The sequence below is a fragment of the Rhinatrema bivittatum genome, chromosome 1, assembly GCF_901001135.1.
Source record: "Rhinatrema bivittatum chromosome 1, aRhiBiv1.1, whole genome shotgun sequence".
Lineage (NCBI taxonomy): Eukaryota > Metazoa > Chordata > Amphibia > Gymnophiona > Rhinatrematidae > Rhinatrema > Rhinatrema bivittatum.
In genome coordinates, this window is record NC_042615.1 from 115,590,189 (window position 1) to 115,608,058 (window position 17,870).

Here is a 17,870-nt window from a genome sequence, read left to right on the forward strand (position 1 = left end):
GTAAAATGGGGAGAAGATTTTTTTTTAATTTGTTAGTGATAGAAGGGTGTGCAAAAGTGGCATTGTGAGCCTCAAAGGTGAAGGGGAGAAATAAGTAGAGCTGATGAGTAAAAGCAAAATTGCTTAACAAATATTTCTGTTCACTGTTCACTGTGGAAGGACCTGGAACAGGACCACATAAAACAAAAACAAATAAGAATGGAAGAGAGATAAACCTCAATCGATTTTCAGAACACTGTGTTCTTGAGAAGCTAACTAAACAAAGTAGATAAGGTGATGGGGCAGGATGGGATATTAAGGGAACTTAGAGATGTCCTGGCAGCTCCGCTGACTGACCTTTTCAATGCGTTGGAGGACTGGAAAAGGACAGATATAGTTCCTGTTCATAAAAGTGGAAGTAAGGAGGAAACTAGGAACTACAGGCCAGTTAGTCTGACTTCTGAGGTGAGCAAACTAATGGAAGCGCTGCTAAAACAGGAGGATAGTGCAATGTTTGCAATCCAATGATTTGCAAGATCCAAGGCAGAGGTAAATCTTGTCAGACAAATCTGATCAATTTCTTTGAGTGGGTGACCAGAGAATTGGCTCAAAGGAGAGCGCTAGATATAATATACTTGGATTTCAGCAAGGTATTTGACATGGTTCTGCACAGAAGACATAAAAAAATTGTGCACTCTTAGTATGGATCCTAGAATGACTGACTGGATTAGAAACTGGCTGAGTGGGAGGCGACAAAGGGTAGTAGTAAATGGAATTTTCTCTAAGGAGGGGGTTATTACTAGTGGTGTGCCTCAGGGATTGGTCCTTGGACTGGTTCTTTTCAATATTTTTGTGAGCGATATAACGGAAGGGTTGTCGGGAAAGGTTTGTCTTTTTGCCGATGATACCAAAATCTGTAGCAGGGTGAACAGCCAGAAAGGAGTAGAAAACATAAGGAAGGATCTAGTGAAGCTCAAGGAATGGTCTAAGGTCTGGCAGCTAAGATTTAACACTAAAAAATGCAGAGTAATGCATTTAGGATGCAATAACCAAGGGAAAGGTGCAGTATTGGAGGTGAAATTCTTCTAAGCACAAAGGAAGAGTGGGATCTGGGGGTAATAGTATCTGATGATCTTAAGATGGCCCAACAGCTGGATAAAGCGACGGTAAAAGCCAGAAAGATGCTTGACTGCATAGGGTGAGGAATGGTCAGCAGAAAAAGGGAGGTGATATTGTCCCTATATAGATCCCTAGTAAGACCTCACTTGGAATATTGTGTACAGTTCTGGAGATCATCCCCTGAATTCACTATCTGGGTGTGCTCATCCAGTGTCCTAATTGTCTCTATAGGTTGTGCAGGTAGTGACATCAGGGGGCAGGGCCAATTATAGGCTGGGATAGGAAGGAAAAATCCTACTCAGGGATACCAGCAGCAGGGAAAATAACCCTTGAAAGTTCCACCCTCTCTTTTGTTCACCAAGTCAAAAGCCTGGGCTTCCTCCTGGACTCCAAACTTTTCACAGAGGCACAAATTCTTTCGATAGCTAAATTGGCCTTCTTCCATTTGCACCAAGTACACCACCTCCGCCCCCCTCCTTGTTCGCAGAGCATTCGCAAGTCATCCAGGCTTGTGTCATTTCCCGCCTGGACTATTGCAATGCTCTTTATATCGGTCTACCCAAGAAACTTGACCACTGTCTACAGCTTGTCCAAAACAGAGCTGCTCTAAGCATTCTAAAAGCTAGGAAATTCAATCACATTGCCTCTCTCCTCGTAGCCCTTCACTGGCTCCCAACTCACTTCCGGGCCATTTTCAAAACCCTTGTCCTGACATTCAAGGCCCTCATAGGCTTAGCCCCCGCCTACCTGACCAACCGCCTCACCCTATACAAACCTGCCCTCTCTCTGCTCTCACTTCCCCAAGCTCGGCTTGTAGTCCCAGCTCCCAGAGAAATTAAGTTGGCCACTATCAGGAACAAAGCTTTTGCAGACTCAGCCCCTACCCTCTGAAACTCACTCCCATCTGACATCAAACAGGCCTCAGACCTAACCTCTTTCAGGAAACTGCTGAAAACCTTTTTGTTCATAATAGTTTATGGCCTGCACCATCTCTCCCTCTGCTAGTTCCCAGAAAACTCTATTTACATCCGATATGACTTTCTGTCCGCTCTCAAAGTCCTTGGGAACCTCACTCTCCAGCCTTTCCTGAAACTCCCCTTGCTATTGCCAATCCACGTATGTCTTACTTACGCTCTCTTTATGACAACTGCTCCACAAGCTCCTGTCCTTGTTAATTACCTCCCCAAAACATGCCAAAGAAATATTGATACTTCCTAGTACCCCTATCTCTTATTCTTGAAACTGCTGTTGCATAATTACTCTCAAATATTTGGATCTCATTTTTTTTTCAACTGTATTTCACTGTTTTACTGTTTTTGAAATTGCTATTGTATAATTTCTTCTCAGATATTGTTTCTCATTTTTGCTGTATTCTCTTTCTTACTGTTTTACTATTCCTCTTGTTGAATTGTTGCTTGTCACACGCTTTGAACTCTTACAGTGGAAAAGCATGACTATAAATAAATGATGATGATGATGATGATGATGAAGAAGAGAAGCGCTGAGCTAGATGCAGTCCTCAGCATCAGATTAGTGTTTGCCATAGTAATTTCTGGATTACAGCAGCAGTCGTAGGCTGATAGCAGTAATGAAAGCTGCAAAGGAGGGATGGGAGAGCCTACATTAGGCTTGACTGTGTTAATAAATTTGAGGAGGTAGCTAGTATAAGGTTACAATATTTTGTCTTTAACGATGCATGGGGGTGGGGTGCAATATACCTTTGAGGCTCCAGCCTAGGTCTTTGAGATTAACTTGCTTAATTCCTGGAGTTGGGGTTAGCCAGGACGGATGCTTAGAATTCTTTTATACAAAATGCAGTTTCATGGAAATAGGATAGAGACATTTATATACCTCCACAGTTCCCATTCACAGGAGGCGAGCCTTTTTCAACGGAAAAGAGGCTCTAGAACCAAGTGGTCACGGGATGAGGGTGAAAGGGGGTACATTCAGGAGTAATTTAAGGAAATATTTCTTTACAGAGAGGGTAGTGGATGCTTGGAACAGCCTCCTGTGGAGATAATGGAGACAAGAACAGTATCCGAATTCAAGAAAACATGGGACAAACACAGAGGGTTTCTAAGGGAATGCTAGGGATTGTAAAGCTAAATTAGTTGTAGAAACGAAGGAGGGTGTGGACCACTTGCCCGAGGGGGAGTTGGCGCTACCTGAGAGGGCAAACCCCCGCAGGTCCCCACCGTCGGGAGGCGAGGCCGAGCTGACACAGGGGCCGGCTGGAGCTTCACCAATAACAGCCCCATTCCCTGCGGGTTGAGCCTTTGGGTGCATAGGGCTGGCTGTTCTTAGGTGGGCCCCTGCGAAGACGGTAGATTCACAGCTGGGAGAGTCGTCAAAGTCAGTCCAGGATCAGAAGCCAGAGGATCACCGTTAGCCAGTCCAGAGTCAGAAGCCAGAGAGTCGCCGATAGCCAGTCCAAGATTGAAGCCAGAAGAATCAGCGAAAGCCAGTCCGAGGTCAGAAGCCAGAAGATCTGTCCGTCGGAACCAAAGTATGGAAGCTGGAGTAGGAACAGGACTGGGAAGGCAGGAACAGGACTCGGAAAGCAGGAACAGGACTTGGAAAGCAGGAACAGGATGCAAGACACCATTGCAACTCAGAAGACTCCACCAGAGCGAAGCAGACTCATTGCCAAGTTGAGGAACAGGAAGAGGAGGCTCCAATAAATAGTTCCCTGCTCCTGACGTCATCCAGGAAGCTGGGCTGCATCAATTGGTACTGGCCCTTTAAGAGAGCTCAGAAGGCGCAGCCGTCCGCCTAAGGAGGCCCCTGCCCAGTGTGGGCTGCTGGGAGCGGAGGCCTGCGGCCTGGTGCCGCAAAGAGGGGTTCGGGAATCGTCCCGGCCGCCAAGGAGTGCAGCACAGATCCAATGGCAGGACCCACAGGAGCGGAGGAGGCCCGAGGCTTGAGGCAGGAGTGAGTCCCTGCTGCTGTGCGAGTGCCGACGCCCGGAGAGGAGGTGAGATGTTAGATGCCACCCGCGGCATCTAACATTAGTTGGGTGTATGGGCAGACTAGATAGGCCAGTGGGATGAGAGGAAAGTGACCACATGTAATTCCTATATCCTATAAGGTCAAAGATTACAAGTGTCCTTGTGAGGAGACCTGACAGATATTGCCATAGCTCAGGAGTTGGCAGTATAATACAATGAAGCTGTCTGAGCAGAACAAATCCTTCAATGGATCTGTTCTGTGACTGGAAACATTTAATCAAACACCGAGCTATAAACTTGGAGTTCCCTAGAGATAAGTAGACACTTACATCAGTGACAACTTGGACATAAACAGGGAAGATCTGAGACCCACCCAATGAGTCAGCCCGTCCATGCTCTGACAGCTAAACTCTGCATAACACTAAGAGAACACAGCTTGAAAATTTCTGCTTCATTAAACAAAGATATTGGGTATCTCACCAAGAAATGTTTACACTGCAGGCATGAAGAGCAAAAACAAAAAGGTTCATCCCTCAGCACTGTAGAAATAATTCAATTTCAGATAATCTGATTTAGGTAAATCAGATAAAATGTTGTTCAGGTTCACATATATAAGGAGACAGAATAAACAGAATGTTGGCACTTTACTTGAGGTAGAGAATCAGAATTTATTATAGTAGCAGAAAATATACAGTGATTGCAGATACAAAAACTATTGTTTTTAGATGTGGTTTAACAGAGTTAGTCACTCTTGTTGAAATGGTCTGAAAAGACCTCATGTTAAGCCCAAAAGCCAACATGTACATTTCAGATACTTTGCCGATTAACTACCAGCTTAAAAAGTAGTAATTTAGCTAGTTAATCTTACATGGACCAGGAATGCTGAAGATATCTCAAGCTCTAACAGGAAGAAATATGTACAATGGTATATAACCATTGTACATGGTATATAACCATTGTAATGGTATATAACCATTGTACATATTTCTTCCTCGAATCCCTATTCACATTTTATCCCCATGTATCTGTTTGCACCCTCCCCCTGCCCCCCCTTTGTATCGACCCCCCCCCCCTCATCCCTCCCCAGTTACTTAGTTATTTGTTCTGTTACTGCGTTTTACGTTATACACTGTTCTCTGTAAAGGCTATGCCTATATACTTTCTGTTGTAAGTTACTTGTGAACCGGCACGATGTGCAAACGGTTGCCGGTATATAAAATTAAATAAATAAAATAAATAAATAAATAACACTCTTCACTGCAATCGGTTGTTTGGCAAAGGATACGGGTCCTGTCTTTGGAAGGAGGGCAGGCAGCTGGACCCCCAGATGGCAAACAGGTTAACACCACTTTCCCAGGTGAGTGGACTCCAAGTACTTACAGAAGGCTCTGTGAGTTGTGCAGACAGGAGCAAAGATTAGCTTGATCTGCAAAGGTTCACGGAGGTATGGGCTCGGCAGGTACTTCAGAGTTAATGGAGCAGGACTGGGCTGAGCTGGGAGCTCAGCCTCAAAGCTTTACAAGAACCTTCCTTAGAAATCCCATGTGTTGCAAAGACCACAGTTAGAATTCAGAAAGCAGAAGAGTCTCTTTCTATGTATTCAGGCCTGGTGCAACCTGGTGTGCACACCATTGCATTTGACCAGGGTGGCACACCTGGGGAGCGGCGGCATCAGGAGAGGCTGCAGGGCAATCAGCGGAGCTCAACCCGTCATCGGCCAAAAATGGGGAAAGACCGTGGCAGGATTTTCTTTTCTCTGCGCGCATGCACTCACAGCTTCCCGCCCCCATTGCAGGAAAGCTGGTGGGGCCAAAGCAAAGACAAGCCCATGGGGCCGTTGTGGAGTTCATGCTACCATGGCCCGAAGTGAAAAGGATGGGGGCTGCATTGAAGCTCATCCCACCATGGCCTGAGGAAAGAGGAGGCCATGTGTTTGTGTGTGTCTGTATCAGAGCTTGTGTGCATGTGTATATGAGTGCGCCTGTGTGAAAGCTTGTTTATCTATGTGGGAGTCTGTTCGCATGTGTATGTGTGAGAGTGTGTGCCTGTGAGAGCATGTATGTCACATATAGGCTGTCATAGGTATGTACACACACACATGTGTCTGTGAAGGAGAGAGAGAGCCTGTGTATGTGAGAGAGAGAGAGGGAGTGTGTGTGTGAGAGCATAGCCATGTATATGAGAGAGGGAATGTGCGAGAGAGGGAATGTGCTATTGTGTGTGTGTGTGTGTGTGTGTATGTGTCCATGTGTGTGTGTTCATGAGAAGATAAAGTTTGTGCTGCTCTATTTCCCCCAATCCATGGCAATCTCAGGGTATGGAAAACAGGAGATTTTTTGTTTCTGATGTTTGGAAATATTTTATTTTTTGGGAAGTATTAGAATATTTTTTAATTATTGGATTATTTTATTCATCAGATGTTTTGAAATATTTTATTGGTCTTTGGGAAATTTGGATGTTCTACTTGTTAACTGGTTTGAAATATTCTTTTTATGAATATGATTTTACTCTTATGATTTATGTTTTATACTTCTTTATTTTATTATGTAATGTTTTTAAAAAATGGTAATGTTTGTTTTTCCATGGTTGCTCTGTATATAGAGATTAGCTTGTTGTGGGTTCCAGTTCAGTTCTTCTTAGCATGTTTCTATTTATACTTTCTGGTCTCTTTATTCTGTATATTGTCTTTATTCTTCATGTGACACCGAGGTGAGGTATTCTGGTACCGTGTAATTTATCTGTACGGATCTATAGCAATCTGATTTGTTCTGTTTTCCTAATAGGAGGTGAATTTGTGTTCTAGGGCCTGGTGTAATATGTGCAGTGTTAGATTGTTACTGTTTGAGTGCTGGCAGTTAGGATTGTTTTGGTATGAAAGGTTTATTATATTGTAATGGTAATTCCGTTTATTAATGACTTTCTGAGGACCAAGCCCACACCCAACACACATTACAAACAGGCTAATTCCATAGAAGTTCCAAGTTTCCTTTTTGCAGGAATTTCTGGCTACCACCACAGCAGTGCATGTACATATAATATGCATGTTGTAAGGGATATTTTTGCCTTAGAAGACTGTACTTTTAAATATTCTTTTTTCATGTAAAATGTGTATATGTAGAGGGTTTTGGGAGTGTTTGTATGTGCAAGGTTGTAAGGTATGCCTAGGGTATCTAATACTCTTCCCTTGACCATAGAATGCATATGGGGGGGGTCAGTTTTAAAAATATAGATTGCTGGAGGGAGCTTTGCTCTTTTTGAGGGGATGGGGACAGAGACTGAATTAATTGGGGGGAAGAGGGGGAGCAGCACAGTAATTGTTTGCCCAGGGCAGCAAAAAAAGCTTGCACCAGCCCTGTTTGTATTCAGCCACCTTTAAGGCTGCTCCTTCTTTCTCTCATTGGGACTTCATGCATATGATCCAAATATTGATACTTATTGGATATTTATTTATTTTATTTATTTATTACATTTCTATACCATTCACCATTACATGAATGACCGAAGTGGTTTACAAAATTATTATCTAAAAAAATAAACTAACTAAAACTAAATAGATAAAAGAAAATATAAAGTAAATGATAAAAAGCTAAAAAATATACAATAACATTTTGATCAATATGAACAAAATATACTAAAATAGAAAACTTTAACCGCTATTTTAAAAAAGGAGAAGGAACATATAAAGTTAAAAATATAAACCTAGCTTAATGTGGTTAAGAATGGCAGACCTTCATATCTAGGCCTGTCTGATTTTAAGTTTGAAATCCCAGAGTTACCACAATCCACTGGCACAGAATTGGTAGGTTTCTGATAATGCTTCTTCCTAGCTGGTACATGTATGCACAGGGCCAGTGCAAGGGTATAAGGCGCCCTACATGAACCTTCTGCCCTATCTCATGCATATTCATTATGGACATCCTGAAAACCTGACTGGCTAGGTGTGTCCTAGGACTGGGATGAGGACCTCTGATCTAGCACAATACTTCACCTCAGTCCCACATGCAAAACCCAGACAGACCTTCACCAAATACAGAATAAGTGAATGTAAATTAGAAATAGAAATATGGAGACAAAAGCTGAACTGGAAACTACAAAAAGCCAGACTCTGCCTGCAGTGTAACACCGGCGAAATAAAAACAAATGCATTTTTACTGTACTGCACAAAACAGAAATATTCAGAGATGCACATTTCCAAAAAATATGCTAATCTTATTTCTGTGCATTCAAGTGGCCTAGCTCAGCAGTCACACTATATCCTAGAGAAAATAAAAAATTCTTCCCACTTCCCATCTCAGAAACAGAGCAAATAGACACATAGCTTCTCTCTCGAGGCCCTCCCCAGTCCCCTCACTCCTCCACTCCCTAGCAATCTTGCTCCCTCAACCCCCTCCCTCCCACTCGTCCCCATGAGTCTTGCTCCCTCAAACCCCTCCTCTCACTCCCCCTAACCCCCAGCAGTATTGCTGGGGGTTAGGGGAAGGGACAAGAGAGATGGAAAAGCACTTATTTGGGTGGTTAGGAGAAAAACATTTGTTATGGTTTCATAAAACAAGCAAGCATCTTGATGAGCATTAGATGCTGATTAGAGCTGTTATGTTTTAACTTGGTTTGTGGGCCTTTGGGTTGTGGAGAGAGCTGACTCCACCCACAGGGAGGAGCCCTGTGGGGACTCTCCACGACAGGCGGGGGTCTCAGCAGCGATGGACACAGGAGTCAGAGAATATTTATTATACAGCAAAGAGAAAACCCAAGGAGCGGGTTTGTAACTCAGTTCTGGAATTAGAAGACCTGGGATGGATTCTCCAGTAGTGGTCCGCAGAGCTGGGTAACCCGGGGAATCCTTGCTTCTTGATAGACCTTGTATGTGGTAGCTCTGGTAATGGTTCGCAGCGCAGGGTAGGCCGGAGGCGTGAATCCGATAGTGGTCCACAGAGTGGGGTAACCCGGAAAGTACTTGCTTCTGGTATACCTTGTGCGTTGTAGCTCCAGTAGTGGTCCACAGCATGGGGTAGGGAAGAGGTAGGTGTTGGCAACTGGCACAAGACGGCGTGAATCTGGTAGTGGTCCGTAGAGCGGGGTAACCAGAGGATCCACACAGCAAGACAGACGTGGTAGTGTAGAGTAGGTCTTGTACTCACACTGCAGTAGAGAATTTGTAGTAGCAGCAGCGAATTTGTAGTAGCAGCAGCGGAGATCCGATGCAGGAGAAGCTCACTTAGCTGGTGAAGGTGAGACAGGCAGAAGAGGCTCTCTGAGGAGTGGATAGCCCTGAGTGCAGCAAGGCCCCTGAGGAGCGGGTACCTGAGTCACTCAGCCTGGAACGCAGGAACAGCGATGCGAAGCGTCTCAGAGTAAGGAATTAAGCAAGATAGAATCCTTGCTAACTCGTAGGTAGGCAAGTCCGGTAGGTTTAAATACAGCGATGTCATGCGGAGGGGACACCCCCGAGGTTCCCGCCATGACATGCCTAAGAAGGAGGCAGGCGCGCGTGCCCTAGGCCACACCAGATTCAAGATAGCGACCGGGATCGCCCTCGCTGTCCCAGGAATGCCAGAGGGGTTGGCGTGCAGAGGCGGCCATCTTAACTAGAATCGGAGCTACTGGGCAAAAGGAGGTGAGCAGCAAAGGTCGCAGCCGTCTGCGACCGAAGGGTGCAACAAGAGCTCCCTAACAACTTTGAAATAATGCAAATTCCTGCAAATCTTACAAATTTAAATGTAAAAAGACCCCATTAGATACATACTGGATGATACTGGGGACAGCCTTATGCTGGGCTAGATGATGGCGCAGCAATATGTAAGTAGAACAATCAATTGATCGGTCACTTAGTCTTTTTCAGTTATGAGTGCTCAAATTCTGCCAAAATTCATCATATGTGAGAAAAATCATGCATAAGGATATTTGGGATAACCAGTGAATTTAAAGGATCTGCATTTCTGTATTCAAACTCAGGTCTGTAGGCAGGCGGCATTGCATTAAATGCAGTCACAGCTTTCCAACATATGCTTGGGTGACAACGAAAACAAACCCAGAAAACCATCATGGGAATGACTGTCATAGTCAGAGATCATAGAAAGTGAAACAGACTGTAAGTTCTTTTGGGCTGGGACATGATAATCAGCTGATTATCATGTTTATTAATATGCAATTTGTGAACACCGGGAAGTGAAAGGAGTTTCTTAGGGTCACACAGTGGGTAGTGGAGCTGAATGGGGTTCTTCAGACTTTATAACACCATTCTCTAACCTCTGCTGTATTACACTGCATCACAGCACCATTCTCACTGTTCATACACGGCTATGCTGGAAAATTGAGAGGAGGGGCTTTTAATTTGGGATTCTGAGTGATGTTTAGTAAGCCTGAAATTCATTTCCGGTGTTTTAGCTGAAAATTATCTTTCACAGAGAGATTCCAGACAGTAAATCATACTTTGAATCTTTAGGTTAACTACCCGTGATGTTTGCACGCTCGATTCTGGTATTCTTGACTTGTTCTGTCGTGACGGCGGTTAAGAAGACGACGAATTGCTTTCAGTGGTGAGCTTGCAGCAAGGATTGTTGTGTGGATGTTTGTTAGGTTTCACCACATGAGGGCAGCAGTCAGCTACAAAACTTCTCACTGCACCCCCTTGAAAGGCAACTGTGCATCTGTAAAGAAACCAAGGATCATCTTTTGGAACGATATAACCTTTTCATTTAACAATGGATATAAATCATTATGTAGTTTCTATTACTAATTAAATTTTAATGTTAGGCATTTCCCCACAATCATAAAAAGAAGGTATAAGGGCAGCAGATTTTTTGGAAGAGTTGCAACTGTATGTTTTCATTCCATAGCAAATTCAGAAGGTGCTCCTTCGTTTTATATTTACTGGGATCAATTTAGCCTCACTTGAGATTTAGAAAAATTGCCAGAAAAAAAAAAAAAGAAAACGTGATAATGCCTCCTTGCAGATGGGACTTCCCTTAGAATAGTGTATCCAGCGCTGGAGGCTGCACCTCAGGGCATACTCGGATGCTTGTCGTATTTCACAGTGTTCCAGCAAAGCTTCTCCTCCGAGTTGGCATGGGCATCTACACTCTGAGTCTCATTTTTATATGTGGGTGGTCCTGTCCCAAGGGTGACATTTTCTAAACGCTGATTCTACTTACTGGAAGAATGTTGATCTTTCTCTGAGAAATAAGAGGTTTATTACTCATATCATTCATGCTGCCAGATATGCCATTGCCCTATTATGGAGAGAGACCCCCTAGCAAGATACAGTGGAGAAAGCAGCGGTTTGAAACAGCAGGGATAGAAAATATTGCCTGCATTTTCAAGGGGAAGCTTGCTGCATAAAACAAAATATAGAATAAGCACTGGTTTCACCTTCAATTAAAACCTGAAAGCTCTCTTGTTAATCATGAATTTCTTCAAGGTCTAATATTGATATGAGGTTATCTACTGCTATGTCCAAAAATTTTTATTAATATGTAAATATCCAAGAGCATGTGCATTTTTATCAAAATCTAGTTTATGAATGTATAAATTGTTGAGAAACTATGTTGTCTTAAGTTAAATGAAAAGTAAAAAATCAATAAACAAAAAAAAAATATATATACACAGGCTGGAGGCGGTCCAGAAAAAAGGCTGCTAAAATGGGACATGGTCTGCACCAAAGATCATAGGAGATGAGATGTAAGGACTTAAATATGTACATCCTAGAGGAGAGGCGAGAAAGGAGGGATATTATAGAGACAACCAAATACCTCAAAGGTATAAATCAGAATTAGGCAATTGGTCTTTTCCTGCCATCATCTACTTTGTTCCTATTGTCATTATGTATTTGCCACCTCTGCAGAATAGAGTCAATCATATTCTGAATCTGAAAATATTTCTGGCAGTCCCTGTGTGTTTCAGCATTTGCAACAAGCCTCCTTTATGCAGGGTTTTAGGTCTGCACCTGGTATCCAGCATGCACTACATTATTGATTTCATTACAATATGAATGGGGCTCATTATTTCTTTATAGACATGTAAAGTAGCTCTGCTGACATCAGTAACATCTGGAATATGGTGGAGAAAGTGCTTGGAGAATGCTCAGTACATGATATCAGTGTGATGTAAGGGAAATAAGTAAAAATGCCTACATTTTAATCACCACTTGGCCTCTTTTAAATATATTCTGAAATATTTGTGTGTCCTGCTCCATGGGAAACAATAGGGAAATTGCAGCATAATGAAAGCTATAAAACACACAGCAGTGCCAGACAATGTAAATAAACTGACATGTGAAGTACAATTAAGTAAAAAATACCCAAACTGTTGCAGAAAGTGAGAATTCAACATAAAAATATATTTTCTGCTCATAAAATGATTCTATTCATATCTTTTAATCAAAATTTAAAGTGACCTCATATGATGCCTCCAGTGCTTCCAGACTTTACTCATTTAGTCTTGAAAACTGAGGAGCTTGATATTTTCAAGCGCTATTAGCTCACAAATATAGCCTTAGAGTGCTATAATCATTGGTAATCATTGGTCACTGTACCGTTGTCTTATCATGGCTGTCAGTTTTTTTAAGTGTGCACCATTAAAACTTATATATCGTGCACATATCTTTTGATCAGATCCTGAAGTTAGTCCTCCGACACTGCAGGGTTTCGGAGTATTAAAAACTCCTTTTTCAGGGAGCTTCAGGAATAGCCTGTTCGGTGCTTTGAAAAGTCAGCTTTAATCACTGATCAAAAAACTTTTTGCTTACGATCTGCCCGGCAATTGTCGCTCTTACTTCATTTTTGCTGCTCGAATGGCTGGCTTTATGGCTATGTTTGTGAGCTAATAGCGCTTGAAAATATCAAGCTCCTCAGTTTTCAAGACTAAATGAGTAAAGTCTGGAAGCACTGGAGGCATCATATGAGGTCACTTTAAAGTTTGATTAAAAGATATGAATAGAGTCATTTTATGAGCAGAATATATAGTTTTATAACAATTCTGCTAATGTAAATAAAGTAAAGAAAGGGAGAAAACACACTGTAATGTATACAAACCACAATTTGTTATGGTATTTATCATCTATAGTGCGAAAGTAATAAAGAATCTCTGCTGCCTAACACTAGAAGAGTTCCCAGGAAGTCACAAGAATATAGTATCTTTCCATTTTGACTCTCAGTGCTGTTTATAGGCCTTCATCAATACACACATGAAAGAATTAACCTTTTAGCACTTTAACAGGATGCAGACAGCATATATGAGGTACTTCCTCACATCCCACCCACCCATTTTCTAGCTATGGAAACACCAGGCCAAATGCATGTTGTTAACCAAGACCCACTGCCAGAGAGGCAGAGAAGCTTACAGGGACCTTGACTTCTCAAGCAATGACTGCTGCTTGCAGGAGCCGGGACCCCAGTCACCATCAGGATTTATAGACTGGAGAGATGTGGAGGCCGCATTAACTACTGGCAAATGACTGATCGAGTACAAGAAACACTGCAAGCTAGCTATCATTCCAGAAAAGTAGAACTCTTAATCCATGATGGGGTCTCACATTTTCCACATGCTTATGGGAAACATTAGGGATGTGCTTTTGTTTAAAACATAAGAAATGTCAACATTTCCTAATTTTGTTTTGCAAATGCTTTTATTTATGCCCTAGATCTTTAGTTAACATGTACTGGAACAAAGTCATTAAATAGAGGTTCATACCTCTGTAACCTATCAATGTTTGTTGCTTTATAGCTATGTTACTTTTCTAAACTGTTGTGATCTTCACATGGAACAACAGTATATAAAATGTCTAAATAAATAAATAAATAAATAAATAAATGAAATTAAAAAAAAAAAAACCCCAAACATTTGTGTTTCATTTAGAACTCATTCACCGAGTCACTTACTCTACTGATAGAGCAAAAAATATAGGAGAAAAGTATTTATTTCATTGTTTTGGACTAATTTTACATTCAAATGATAAAATACTTAAAAACTGATGTGGACTATTGTCTAGGACTTATAATTACATATATAGGGCATTCATGAGGGTATTCTTACAAAAAAACCAAAAAAAACACACCTAGCAAGCCCCTTATGATGGTCCTTTTTTAAAACAAGTAAAAAGTTGGTACTGTGACAAAATAAGTATTCAAAGAGGGATTGATTCTTTGGGATATTTCCACCAGGATCAGGAGCCATGCTTGAAGCCCTGGATGGCTCACCCCTCCTGGAGGAGCTGAGCGAGGAAAACGCCATTCTTTAAGAGCGCATCCAGGGGCTGTAAGCTGCTAGTCAGTTTTATCCTGGTACAAGACAACCCTGGCTGGAGAATTCAGCAATTTTAGCCTAAATGATCACTTAGCTAGATCACTACATGCCTACAGACAAATCTGGAAGCACACATATCCGTATATATACACTGAAGATTATCTCAAAATGAGGTCGGGGGAGGGGGAAACATTAAGAATGGGATGCTTACCAGACTTCCATAAGATATTAAAAAAAACAAACCCTTCAGTGTACAGCTAATCTTGAAGAGGAGAACACTGTCAAAACCATTTACCTGCATAAAATGGCTTGTCTAAACATTGTGCTCTTCTGCCTGCACGGGTGTCCACTGCGTGTGTATTTTTAGCCGGGTTAAAAAGAAGCACTCCTGTTGGTGCATTTAGGATGGGGAGGGAGGAAAACATTGCACGTTACACAGGATTTTCAAACGTATACATGGTATTCTGCCCCTCAGCTGCCTGCGCAAATAGCGGGAGCAGTGTACAGGGGACACTTTTACTAGGCACACTTTGCAGCTGATGAGATTCATGGCTCCCTTTGGGAAACATGCTGCTATGCATGCGAGCTGGCATGGTGATGGAAGCCCCAAAGGGAGAAGCGATACCGGACCTGGTACTCACAAATGAAGACCGTATCTCTAATGTCTAGGTAGGTTCCCTCCTGGGCACCAGTTACCATCAGATGGAATGGTTTGCTATGACAGCCAAGACGGAAGGAAGTCTACCCAAGATCAAAGTCCTGGATTTCAAAACTACAGATTTTGGTAAAATGGCAATGGTGCCTCAAGGAGGAGCTAGAAGGCTGGGAGAAGATGGATGAAGAGAAACAACAGTGGCCCAAATTAAAAGGAACTATAACAAAGGTAACAAACTTTATGTAAAAAGAGTAAAGAAAAGTAGAAAAAAAATGGAAACCAAGGAGGTGGCTGAGAAAATAAAGGCAAAAAAAAAAATAAATAAATAAATCAGCATTTGAAAAGTACAAAGGAACTCATAAGGGGGAATACAGAGAAGAACATGTGGTGAAGCTAAAGGAAATTAGGAAAGAAATCAGGATAGCAAAAGCTCATATGGAAGAAAAGATTGTCAAAGAGATAAAGCATTGTGACAAAGCATTTTTCAGATCAGAGAAAGGAGAAAGGCCAAAGGTTGCATTCTAAGACTGAAAGGAGACAAGGAGCAAAGTGTGGAGAAAGATGAAAACATTTCAGAAATATTAAACTAATACTTCAGTTTGGTTTTCAATACGGAAGACATTGGAGATGGCCCATTTCTGGTTGGCAAAAGTACTGATGAGAGTCAGGGATATTCAGAGCCCCATTTACAGAAGAGATTGGAGGTTATCTGATCTGTTTTACAAATCCTATTTAAAACCCAACAGCTATGGCTACAATGCCTATACGTCACCAAAAAAAAAAAAAAAAGTCCTTGTCAGCATATTGGGCAGATAAAACTTCTAAATCTCCAAGGCAGGACAGGTCTAAATCATCAGAGAAGAACTGGTAACGAGACAATTCCATCTAGAGGATGAATGACCTGTGCCAGCAACTCCTATGGATACTACTAAATTACTGCAGGACATGTTGAATAACTCTCAAACTTACTTTGGACATCAACAGCAAACTAGCTTACTTGTTGAAAAAGTGGCTCAGCTAGTTTCTACTGTGCAGGAAAACTTTGCCTGTATCACTGAAACAGCTGGCCACGTGGAGGAATTGGAAATTTCCCTTACTGAGGCCCGCAAAATAGTCAAGATCTTTGAACAGAAATATACCTCTATGGGAGACAAGATCAACAATATTGAGAACAGAGGACATCACAAAAATATTTGTATTGTGGGACTGCCTGAACAATTGGAAGGTTCCATGGGATAAACACTGCGGATCCATAAAGGCTAGAGGATGGGAATGAAGAGAAGAGCCATGGGGGTGGCTTGTTGGAATGGTGGCTACTACCTGGTGATTACTACCCTTACTCAATAAGCCTTCACACGAAGGCTTATTGAGTAATAATGCAACTCCAACATTGATCTCTGCTTCAACGGCAAGGGGAAATGTGGAAAAGAGGATTTGCATTCAGACAACAACCAACAAGGACTGAACTACACAGTCTGGGTAAACAAATAAGCGTGGGGGTAGCTTGCTTATTTATTATTTATTTATTAAAGTTTTTTATATACCGACATTCATCAATGATATCACATCGGTTCACAGTGTAACGCAAAACAGGCGCCTGGGGTGGTGCTTTACATCGAACAAATATAACATAGAACAAAAATAACATGTTAACAAGAAAGTAATTGAGGGGGGGAGATATAAAGGGGAGTATAGCGTTAAATTATTATAAGCAAGATTTGCAAGTATATACAATATGTACAATAATGGGAGGTAACAAAATATAACATTTGGGCAGAATATGGAGTGAGAGGGGGGTGACGGGAGGAGGGAGTAGGGAGGGAAAGGGGGGGGAGGGTAACGCAATGGTGAGAGATAGGGGAAGTTAGGTGTATGCTTTAGTGAATAGCCAGGTCTTAAGCTTCCGCTTGAAAGTTTTTAGGCATTCTTCTTGCCGTAGTTCGACTGGCATTGTGTTCCAGAGAGTTGGCCCGGCGATCGATAGCGCACGGGCTCTCGTGGAAGTTAGTTTGTAGAGTTTGGGAGAGGGGGTGGGCATGGTGGCGAGATGAGGGTGTCTAGTGGGCTTATTAGATTGATGGAGTCGGAAGGATTCATTAAACCAGTTCATTTCAGGATTGTATAAGGCCTTACGGACGAGAGAGAGAGCCTTATATTGTATACGGGATGCTATTGGGAGCCAATGCAGGTCTTTTAAAACAGGTGTGATATGGTCATGTCTACGTGAGTTGGTCAAAATCCGGGCTGTTGTGTTTTGCAATATTTGAACGGGGTGGATGGCGTTGTTCGGTAGGCCGAGGAGGAGAGAATTACAGTAGTCAGTTTTGGCAAAGATGATGGTTTGTAGAACTGTGCGGAAGTCAGGGGGATGTAGTAAGGGTTTAAGTTTTTTTAAGGTGTGAAGTTTAAAGAAGCCATCTTTTAGTATGTTACTGATGAATTTCTTCAGCGTGAATTGACCATCGAGGATGATTCCCAGATCACGGACTTGTTGGGCAAATGGGATATGAGAAGGAGGGGGGGAGGGTTCGGTTGGTTTTGGGGTGAGATGAACATGATTTCAGTTTTAGTGGTGTTAAGAGCTAAGTGGATGGAAGATAGGAGATTGTTTATGGATTGGAGAGTGTCATTCCAGATATCCATGGTTTTCGAAAGAGAGTCAGTGATGGGTATGAGCAACTGAACGTCATCAGCGTAAACATAATGAGGGAGGTTGAGACTAGAAAGGAGGTAACAGAGGGGTAAGATGTAGATATTGAAAAGTGGTTTAGGGTAGTAACCGCAACCCAATTAAGCCTGATACTTCACTTTGAATGCATATACAATGTTGCTCTCTGCTTCAATGGCAGGGGGAAATGTGGAAAAGAGGATTTACATTCAGACAACATCCAACAAGGCATTGATCTGTGCAGTCTGGGTAAACAAGCATC